Source organism: Sceloporus undulatus, chromosome 4 (genome assembly GCF_019175285.1).
Source record: "Sceloporus undulatus isolate JIND9_A2432 ecotype Alabama chromosome 4, SceUnd_v1.1, whole genome shotgun sequence".
Lineage (NCBI taxonomy): Eukaryota > Metazoa > Chordata > Lepidosauria > Squamata > Phrynosomatidae > Sceloporus > Sceloporus undulatus.
In genome coordinates, this window is record NC_056525.1 from 22,125,071 (window position 1) to 22,136,031 (window position 10,961).

A 10,961-nucleotide genomic window follows, 5' to 3' on the forward strand; every position below is an offset into this window, starting at 1 on the left:
AAAACACACTTCACTATGGGTCAAATCCCAAAGTCTTAAAACAAGCAATGGCTTATATTGATTTCATGTTGAATAAACGAGCTAACACTACAGATTTAACAATTTCCTGACTTCTTTCTCAAAAATTGAGCTGTGGAGGTTGTTGCATGCTCAGAACTTTTCAAAATGTCATCTCTAGATGGTCAAATGATTGCCAACCCTTCTGAAAAAAAGTCTGAGCTGAGTTCTATGCAACATTCATGTGAAAGCCAGTCCACATCAGGTCTAGAGGCTGAGGCAAAATGTATGATGTGTGCACCTCTAAGCAGAAGACCTATTTATTCCTCCCATGCCATTAACCTGTACTACTGTTTTCATAATATACATTCATGTACATAATGTTTGGAGTTTGCAAGCAATCAAAGGATCTCATCGAGATCTCCATATCTTCAGTGGTGTTCCCAAACCTGATGTTCATCTGGTGTGGTGGGGGCTGGTAAAGGATGCAGTGCCAGCCAAAAGGGCACTACACCCTTCTTTTTTGCCATAGAAGAGGGCAGCAATGAAGATGGAAAGGGCAGCTCACCTTCTCTTTTTGCGGTAGTAAGGCTTCCTTCTGAGGAGAGATCTGCGCTAGAGCAAAACTATGAGAGCACACTTGCCCCTTCTCATCCGATAGCAGAGAAGAGGGCAAGCCCAATGTCATCCTTATACTGAAGTGTCACTCAGTAGGGCTGTATCTCTGCACCCCATAATGACACTACTGTATTTCCTCATTGGCCTACAATATCTATTTGTTTCAACACCTCCCCTATGAAAAGTTTACAATACTGGAGCTGTTTAGCTTTGGAAACAGGTGATAGTGGGAGAACAAAGGAGAACAAACAAGAATGCAAATCAGAATTTGTTGCCATGGTTCTAATCTGCACTGAAGAAATTATTTATTTTATTTATTTATTTAGGTATTTATATCCCGCCCTTCAGCCTAAGGCTCTCAGGGCGGCTTACAATTATATTTTTAATCAGACAGTTCCCTGCCTCAGGCTTACAAATCTAAAAGACAGAAACAAAAGGAGAAGGGAATGGTGGAGGGAAAGGAGATGAGGTCCAGTGTGTCTTCTCTCCCTCTGAGGCCTGGATCAAGGCAGATGGATTGGAGGGAGGGTTCTTCCTTCTTCCAGGCTAGTCCTGAGGAGCTGGCACTGCCTGGTGAACTCCCTCTCAGGCCGGCGGAAGGCAGTTATGGAGAGTGGTGTCTCCTTCCTCTCAGGCTGGCCCTGATGGAGCTGGACCTGCCTGGTGAACTCCCTCTCAGGCCGGTGGATGGCAGTTATGGAGGGCGGAGTCTCCTTCCTCTTTTGCTGTAGTAATGGCTTCCTTCGAGAGATCTGCTGCAGAGCAAAACTATGAGGGGCACACTTCCCCTTCTCATCCGATAGCAGGAAGAGGGCCCAGCCCAATGTCATCCTTATTATGCAGTTTGACACCTTGTTAACTGCATGGCACCATGCAATGGAATCCTGGTATTTGTAGTTTGTTGTGGCAACAGCGCTTTCTGAAGGAAGGCTAAATCTCTCCACAACTACAATTCCCAGAATCCATAGCATGGAGCCATGGAGTTAAAGTGGTGTCCAGTTGCATTATTTCTTCAGTGCAGATTAGACCAAAGAAATCAAGGCCAAGTCACCAAAATGGAAATGTGTTTTCCACTAGGTGTGACAGACATTGCTTCCAGAACACATGTGTGCTTTCAAGCTCACCTTATCTACAGAGGTTGGCTGCTGAGCAAGGATAGCAGGAGCAGCTGAGCTTCAACATCCTGTATGCTGGGCCGCTGTTCAGGCATCTTGGACTGCTAACATCTCTGAGGTGGGCATGACAATATCCCACTTTTCTTCCAAACAATACAAGATGTGGTCTTAGGCTTCCCTGCCCCACCTTCCCTGCCATTTCTTTTCATCACAATCAGTGAGTTAAGTCATACTGAAAGATTATGACTGGTCAAGGAAAACAGGAGATTTATGGGTGACAGAGATAGGACATGATCCTAGATTTCTCTGCTTCCAAGGTCATAACACATGAATACTGATTAAGGAATTCAAGAGGTAATTCATAAGTGACCTTGAGAATACATATTAAAAAAGATAATGTTTTGAACTCAATTCAGCTGTGGAATAGGCCCTGCAAACCTAGCCAGTGATCATTGTTAAGAAAAAATGTTTCATAGAAATTCAAATAACTGAGAGTGAGAGAGAGAGAAATAAAAGGTGCTTGAAAGGTTTCCAGCTATTGTTAAAAAGCCAGTTGTTCAAGCAGTGTGGGTTGAGTGAAATAGAACCACTTAATCATTTTGAAACTACCTTAGAAGTCCCCATGACTAGCAGAAGTTGGCAAGTTGGAGGAGGGAAATTGGAATCTGAAAGACCATTTTAACACAATAAGCCTGTCAACCCATTGTGTGATTCCTAAACTACATTCTTTACAACTGCATTTTTTTATGGATGCAGAGATATCAAAGAGCTGTCTGAATCCTACACTGAAGTGAAATTATACTGAAATGTTATGTTCATCCATTATTTTGAACACACATCACAGCCAGCCTACTGGTGGCATAAGGAATTAGGGAGGATAATAGTTAACTGGTGCTGCATGAAAAAAAATCCCAAGTTGAGTGTCTTTGAGGCTGTTCCCACTTAAGATTTGAAACAATTTAAATACAAGTTTTTAATAAAACCGATTCAAAATAACCCTGGTGTTATCTCGCGTTCCGAAACGCGTTATTCTTCGTTCCCATCTGGTTATTTAATCGAAGTTTTTACCTGCAAGCGTTCCTACTTGGCATGAAATCGGTGTTAAATAAAGCGATTCTCTCTTCCATAACTATTTGGAGTTGTCAATCATAGTAGGCAGAATGATGTAACTTAACCCGGATATTTGGAAGCGATTTAACTTTCGCAGCGTCCATTTCATTGACCGTTGTGAAAGGATTTTGGGGGTTTTTTTTAAATGAACCAATCAAGGTGCTTAAACGATCAAACGTCATAAGCGCTGTCCAGCTTATATACATTTTCCCTCCGAATTTAGTAGGAAACCCAAGCTCTTTCCAGAGGAACTATGGGATAGGTTTTGCATGACAGCATCCCCTCTTCATGTCTCCAAGACAGCCAGGCAGAATCCTTCAGAGAGCCCAGAGATCAATGGGGGAGGCTTCTGGCAAACGAATTTAGGAAACCCAAGCCTTTCCAGAGGAACTATGGGATAGGTGTTGCATGACACATGCCCCTCTTCATGTTCCCAAGACAGCCAGAGAAGCCCTTCAGAGAGCCAAGAGATCAATGGGGGAGGCTTCTGGCAAAGCAAAGTTAGATAGAACCCAAAGCTCTTTCCAGAGGAACTATGGGATAGGTTTTGCAGACAGCATCCCCTCTTCAGTCTCCCAAGACAGCCAGGGAGAATCCCTTCAGAGAGCCCAGAGATCAATGGGGGAGGCTTCTGGCAAAGCAATTTAGTAGGAAACCCAAGCTCTTTCCAGAGGAACTATGGGATAGGTTTTGCATGACAGCATCCCCTCTTCATGTCTCCCAAGACAGCCAGGCAGAACCCTTCAGAGAGCCAGAGATCAATGGGGAGGCTTCTGGCAAAGCAGGGAGGGAGCACTCTTCCCAAAGATTCTCTTTCCAGGGTTGGAGGAGAAGGCGATTCCGTTTGAGAAAGAGGGGAGAAGGCTCTATTCCCCCCCCCCCATTGACAGAGCCCTTCCCTGTCTGGGCGAGATCAGATGCCTCCCGCGAGGAGCCTTCCCTCCCTGCCGGGGCGAGATCAGAGCCCAAGCGGCAGGGAATGCCTCTTGAGAGGAGCCTTCCCTCCTGCCTCTCCCCGTTAAAATGGCTCTCCCCACACAGAGGGGAGTTGCAATCCACCGGGAGAAGCCTTGTAGTCCTTTGCAGATGCAGGCGCTTGAGCAGCCGGGACTTCAGGCGCTTAAAGCGCTGAGAGATAAGCGCCTGTAAACCATTAAAATAAAAAATAAAAATAACCTTATCTATTATTGAAAGACCACAGCAGACAACAGGGGCGAGGGAAGCAAAAAAAAATGGCGACAGCCACGACGGATGGGGACAGAAAGGGCAACTCCCCAAGGCCAGCCCCCACACAGTCCCGCTCCCCCACCATCCAACCCGATTCAAAGGCTGTCGTTCCTATTTAAATACTCCGGTTCCTAACTCGAATCAATGGAAAAACGTAGGTCGGACCCTAGTGTTTTTTTAACACGTGTTAAATGAGGAAAATTCGATTTAAATTTTTATCCCGCTCTACGATTCGATTTGTAGTGGGGATGATTGCGGTTGCTCTAGAACCGTCTAGGTTTAATCGGATCCTAATATGAACGCCACTCCTTGGATTCGATTCAGAACGCGGGTTTCCCCAGTGGGAACATCCCCTAAAGTGGTTTACTCCCTGCCCCCCCCCCCCCACTTTCCTGCAATGACCCGACAAGAACAATCAGTTGCATACAGTAGCAGATATTGCAACACTGTGGAAGGATGTGTATAAAGAACAGTTTACAGGAGGTTGCACAAACACATGGATGTCATGTGGCCCCATCCATTTTCTCAGCCTGTGTTTCCACAGCAATACTGAGTTTGATGATGGTCCCAACCCCCATATATTTCCAATGTAAAACCAGGAATGAGGGGGAAATGGACCTTATTTTAAAGGACAATTGCTTTCCAAAAAACCTCCTGCAAGTGTGATACTCCTTTAAAACAAAGCACATGTTTATAGCAAAAAATATTTTCTCTGATGGTTGGAGTAAGGTATACAGTATTTGTTTCTGTGACCTAATGTTTATTTCTGTAACCCTTCATCACAGCAGTTTTGTGGTGTGTCTGCATGTGCGTAAGTGTGTGTGTGTGTGTGTGTGTGTGTGTGTATTTGTGTGAGCATCCTCAGACTGTTGTAGTTATCCACCCCTCCTTTAGAAAAATGTACATTTTGGAAGGAAGTAAAAAAAAAATTGAAATAATTTCTCTGGGGATACTGATTAAATAAACACAGCTTCAGTATCAGCTCTATGTACCTAAGTGATTAGACACAGCTCATATTAACATTCTTAAGCTCTTTTGTGTTGATTCCCCCCCTTCATACTGTTTACTTAAGACTGCTTTTAATAAATTTACTGTTTAAATTCTTCAAGTGAGGGTTTTAATTGTTTAATTGTTAGATTTCTTTTTTAATGATGTTGTTAGTCACCATATATACTAATTATTTTTACTGGAAAGGTGAGATAGAAATTCTGTACACACACAAACAGACTCACACAGAGACACACACAGGAACTGCGCCCTTCCCAGAAGGCATCCGGCTCCATTCTGGCCTCTGAGGGAAGAGATGGGAGGGCCATCCCATCAGGCCTCCCCAAAGGAACTGAGCCCTTCCCAGAAGGCATGTGGCTCCATCCTGGCCTCTGAGGGAAGAGGAGGAGGTAGGCCCATCCCACCTGGCCTCCCCAAAGGAACTGTGCCCTTCCCCTCCACCACTCCCTTCTCTTTTTGTATCATGTCTTCTTAGATTGTAAGCCTGAGTGCAGGGAACCATCTAATTAAAAGATCGTATGTACAGTGCTGTGTAAATTTACAGCGCTATATAAATGACGCTTAATAATAATAATGATGATGATTCGTATACTTCAGATGAGCCATATCAGTTAAAGTGGTGTCAAATTGCATTATTTTTGCAGTGCAAATTCAGACTAGGGGGCAAAACACATTGTCAGAAAAATCTGGCTTCCAGCCAGCTTGGGGGCATGATATATAGATGCCGCATGCCTTCAAGACACCCGGAAGCCAACTTCAAGCTGCTCGGCTGCCCAGATGTGGTCTGACTTCTGAGTGCTCCAGCGTTTACAAGCCGCATGCTGCCAGAGCAGCTTGAAATCTCTCAAGTGCCATGGCAGTCAGAAAAAGCCAACTTTTTACCAGTCCAAAAAGGAGCAGCTATTTGCCACTCCTTTTTCAGCTGGCTCCAAGTCGGATTGGGGCCATAGCATGCAGTTGCTGCAACCCCAATCCGCCTTCAGAAGGGGCAGCTTTGGGGTGGTCTGTTTCACCCCTAAATGGGCTTAAGCTAAAGTGAAGACCTATGTGGGTGACATAAGAGTTGTTTTCAAATACATAAAACTTGTAAATGAAGGAAAAGTCTTCTTCTGCTACACCATAGGACAGGACTAGATCTAGTCAGCTTAAGTTAATGTGAGTGAATATTGGCTGAATATCATATGCATGTGCCACCATTGACAATAATTGGGTGGGGTGATCTGCAGATGCTCTGGTCTGAGAATGGCTAGTACTTCAATTTGGTGGGCCTCTTCAAATGAATACTCTGAAGGCCTGCACATTCAATTTTTGAAGCAGATGTTGACTTAAATACCCAGAAGGTACCATATACTGTGATTTGGAAGCAAAGCAGGGCCATGCCTAGTTAGTATTTAGATGGGGGGCTACAAAGGAATAGCAGGTGCTACAGGGTGTATTTCAGAGGAAGGAACTGGCAAAGCCACTTCTAAGTATTCCTCACATAAGAAAATCCTATGAAAATCATGGAGCTGATATAAGTAGACAGGTGACTTGAAGGCACCTCTATACAGGGACTTGTGGCCCTTGAGATGTTGGTGGACTGCTATGCCTATCAGCTACAGCCACCAATGCCAGTGGTACAGGATTATGGCAGTTGAAGTCCAGCACCTTTCTGCAAGTCCACATCTTTCAAATACCTCTTTCAAGGTATGGTGCATACTGCAATTTGTTCACTGTGTTGTGTGGTCACTATGTGGTTAATATTAATAGTTATTCCACCAGTCATATGACATCTTTGGATAAGGGTGAGATATAAATATTTTAATATTATTGGGATGATAATGATGATGATGATGACGATGATGACGATGATGAAACATCTGAAGGGAAATATTCAAACTATTTATGCATGCCTGTAAGTCATTCTGAATTCAGCACATTGAAGCTGTCAGTGCTTGCCTCAGGTACTTTGATTTTGTAACTAAAACCAAAAATCTGGAAAATTAAAGGAATGAGAACTTCACTTTAAATATTCATTTCAAGAATCTATTCTGTAGCTGGGAGTAGACGTGAAAGAGGTGCACAATAACAGCACACTCCTCCTGCCTTATAAATAGCACAGAGACTTGGTTAAGCCAGCCTGAAAGAAAGACATAAAAAAAATTACTCCCAGTACATTAAGCCTGACACATTTATAAGTGAAGAGAAGAAATTTAAGGTGAACTGATGTTCCAGATGGTTTTTCAAAGTGGAAGACTCAATGTTGGTTAGGTGTGGTGGGGGAATATATTTTTTTCAGATGTCTGTTGTCAAATATGGTTATAAAAGTCACTCTACTTTTGTGAAGTGAAAGGCTTTCATGGCTGGCATCCATAGTTTTTTGTGGGTTTTTTGGGCTATGTGGCCATGTTCTAGAAGACTTTATTCCTGATGTTTTGCCAGCCACAGATGCTGGTGAAACATAAGGAATAAATTATTCTAGAACATGGCTACATAGCCAGAAAAACCCACAAAAAACTCACTTTACTTTTGTTTTGAGCATTCATCCTTTCCAGTGCTCCAAGGGGGAAAAATGTTTTCTATACATTCTAACGGATTAGCTACCGTCAAGACTAGGTCGTCTGCATCAACTTATATTCTTCTCCATTTAATTTATAACCTTTTATATCTCGATTTTCTCTAATACTATTTAATAAAATTTCTAAGATCAATATAAATAAGAGTGGCGATAGCGGACAACCCTGCCTTACCCCCCTATACATTGTACAAGATTCTGTTCTTTCTCCATTAATCCAAATTCTAGTTTCTTGTTTGTTATATATCGCCTCTATCCAATCTTGAAATTTATCACCAAATTTTAATTTTTTCATTAATTCAAACATAAATTGCCAGTGAACGTTATCAAATGCTTTTTCTGCATTGGTAAAGATCATTGCAAGTTTTTTAATCATTTTTTCATGGATTTCAATTAGATTTATTAAATTTCTTATAAACATTTTTCTGTTTAAATTTGTTCGCTGTTTACATTAGAAAATGGCAGGCCTGAGAGATGATTTCTTCCTTGGTAGAAATATCTGGTTATCAAAGGTGGTTTTCCTATACACTAAAGGAATTCCTATACACTAAACTCAGTATTTGTCATGAGCTCATATTTTAAGATGTGTTGTTGTTGTGTGCCTTCACATCATTTCTGACTTTGTTTCATGTTATTTCACTCTAAGGCAAATCTATAATGCATTGCTGTTGGCAAGATTTGTTCAGAGGGTTTGCCATTGCCTTCCTTCGAGGCTGAGAAAGTATGACTTACCCTAAGTCAATCAAAGATATAGCTGTGTTAGTCTGTAGAATCAGTATGTAGAGGGCCTTTGTAGCACTTTTGAGACCAAGTGAAATAAAGAAATTGACTGTATGAGCTTTCGTAGACGTCAGTCTTCTTCCTCAGATACATACAGTGGTACACTCAAGATCTTCAGAAAATGAAGCGAGCCGTGCGATGACTAGAGCACTGCTGGCAGAAACACCAACACTTATCTGGCAAGACACTCCTAGGAAACCTTTTAGTTCCTACAGAGTGGCAATCGATTCAACAAAGAACTTGTTCTATGCTGCACATATTGCATCCACAGAGTCTTGTCTAGCAGAGCTATTCAGAGTGGTCAGAGAGCTAATCCAACTGCCTCTCACCCAGAATGTATTACTAGAACCAACAACGGCCTGCTGTGACGCATTCAATGACTTCTTTGCCGATAAGATCTCTCAGATAAGGGTCGATCTGGATACCGGCATTAAAACAGAGACTATGAGAGAGGTGTTCAGTGACTCCGCAGACTGCGTTAGACTGGATCGTTTTGAGCTTGTGAGTACCGATGAAGTGGACAAGCTCCTTGGATGTGTAAGAAGGACAACTTGCCCCCTCGATCCCTGCCCATCTTCAGGGAGGAAATACTGTAACATCACTGCTTCAGACTATAATAAATGCGTCCCTTAGAGAGGGGAAATTTCCATCAGCACTTAAACATGCAGTGGTTAAGCCACTCTTAAAGAAACCCTCTCTAGATCCCCTGATAAGGAACAACTATAGGCCAGTCTCTTTACTACCATTTTTGGGCAAAGTGATTGAGAGGGCAGTTGCCTTCCAACTCCAGACTGTCTTGGACGAAGCCGATTATCTGGACCCATTTCAAACTGGCTTTAGGGTGGGATACGGAATTGAAACTGCCATCGTTGCCCTAGTCGATGATCTCCGTCTGGGCATCGACAGGGGAAGTGTGGCCCTGTTGGTGCTCTTAGACATCTCAGCGGCATTCGATACCATTGACCATGGTATCCTTCTGGAGCGCCTGAGGGAGCTAGGTATTGGGGGCACTGCACTCCAGTGGTTCCATTCCTATCTCTTGAGCAGATTCCAAATGGTGATGCTGGAGGACAGTTGTTCTCAGAAAAGGGAACTGACATCTGGTGTCCCTCAGGGCGCTATTCTGTCCCCCATGCTTTTTAACATTTACATGAAGCCACTGGGAGAGATCATCCGGAGACATGGGGAGCGGTGTTATCAATATGCTGATGACACCCAAATTCACTTCTTTATGTCTCCGGCTGCTGCAGTGACTAAGGATGGCATCTCTCCTCCGAATGCCTGCATTGAGTTTGTAATGGGCTGGATGAGGGAAAACAAACTCAAGCTGAATCCAGAGAAAATGGAGGTACTCGTGATAGGTGCCCCTGGTCCAGCAGGGGAGATCTGCCAACCCATCCTTGACGGGGTCACACTCCCCCTGAAGAATGAATTCTGCAGTTTGGGAGTGCTCCTGGACTCGTCTCTACAGTTGCCATCTCAGGTGGAAGCGATAGCCAGGAGTGCATGGTATCAGCTTCAGCTGATACACCAACTGCTTCCCTACCTGCCTCAGGGGGACCTTGAAACAGTAGTACATAATTAATAATAATAATTTGTTTTATTTATATACCACTATTCCAAAGATCATAGCGGTGAACAGCAAGTAAGCTAATTAGCAAGTAAGCTAATTTGCCCCCAACAGTCTGGGTACTCATTTTAGCGACCTCGGAAGGATGCAAGCCTGAGTCGAGCTTGGGCCCTTTTGCTGGTCTTGAACTCGCAACCTTGTGGTTTTGAGTGAATGGCTGCAGTACAGGCATTTAACCACTGCGCCACCAGGGCTCCATACATGCACTGGTAACCTCTCGTTTAGATTTCTGTAATGCGCTCTACATGGGGCTACCTTTGTACCAAATTCGGAAGCCCCAACTGATTCAGAATGCTGCAGCCAGACTGATCACCAAGACACCGAGATCAGAGCACATTACACCGGTGTTGAAATCTCTACATTGGCTGCTAATTAGCTTCCAGGCGCAATACAAAGTGTCGGTTATTACCTATAAAGCCCTACATGGCCTGGGCCCGAGTTACTTGAGGGAACGCCTCTCCCTACACAATCCGCCCCACACTCTCAGGACATCTGGCACAAAAATATTAGAACAACCCAAAACCCGGTTGAAAACCACCTCTTGTAAAACATTTTCTGCGATGGCCCCTAGACTTTGGAACAACTTACCAAAAGAGATCCATCTTATACCTTCTTTGGAAGCCTTCAAGAGGGCATTGAAGACGGATCTCTTCTGGCAGACCTATCCAATGGATCTCCTCTAATCCAATTTTGAACATCTGAATATGATGACTCCATTCTTACAACTGTGAGCAACACTGTAACAACTCTTCCCCTTTTTATTTTATTTTTTTATTTTGATTGATGTATTTTGTATTATCTATGAATTTTATGATGTTTCTACTGTTGTAATCCTGCTTCGATCCAAAGGGAGAAGCGGGAAATATAAATAAATGTATTATTATTATTATTATTATTATTATTATTATTATTATTATTATTA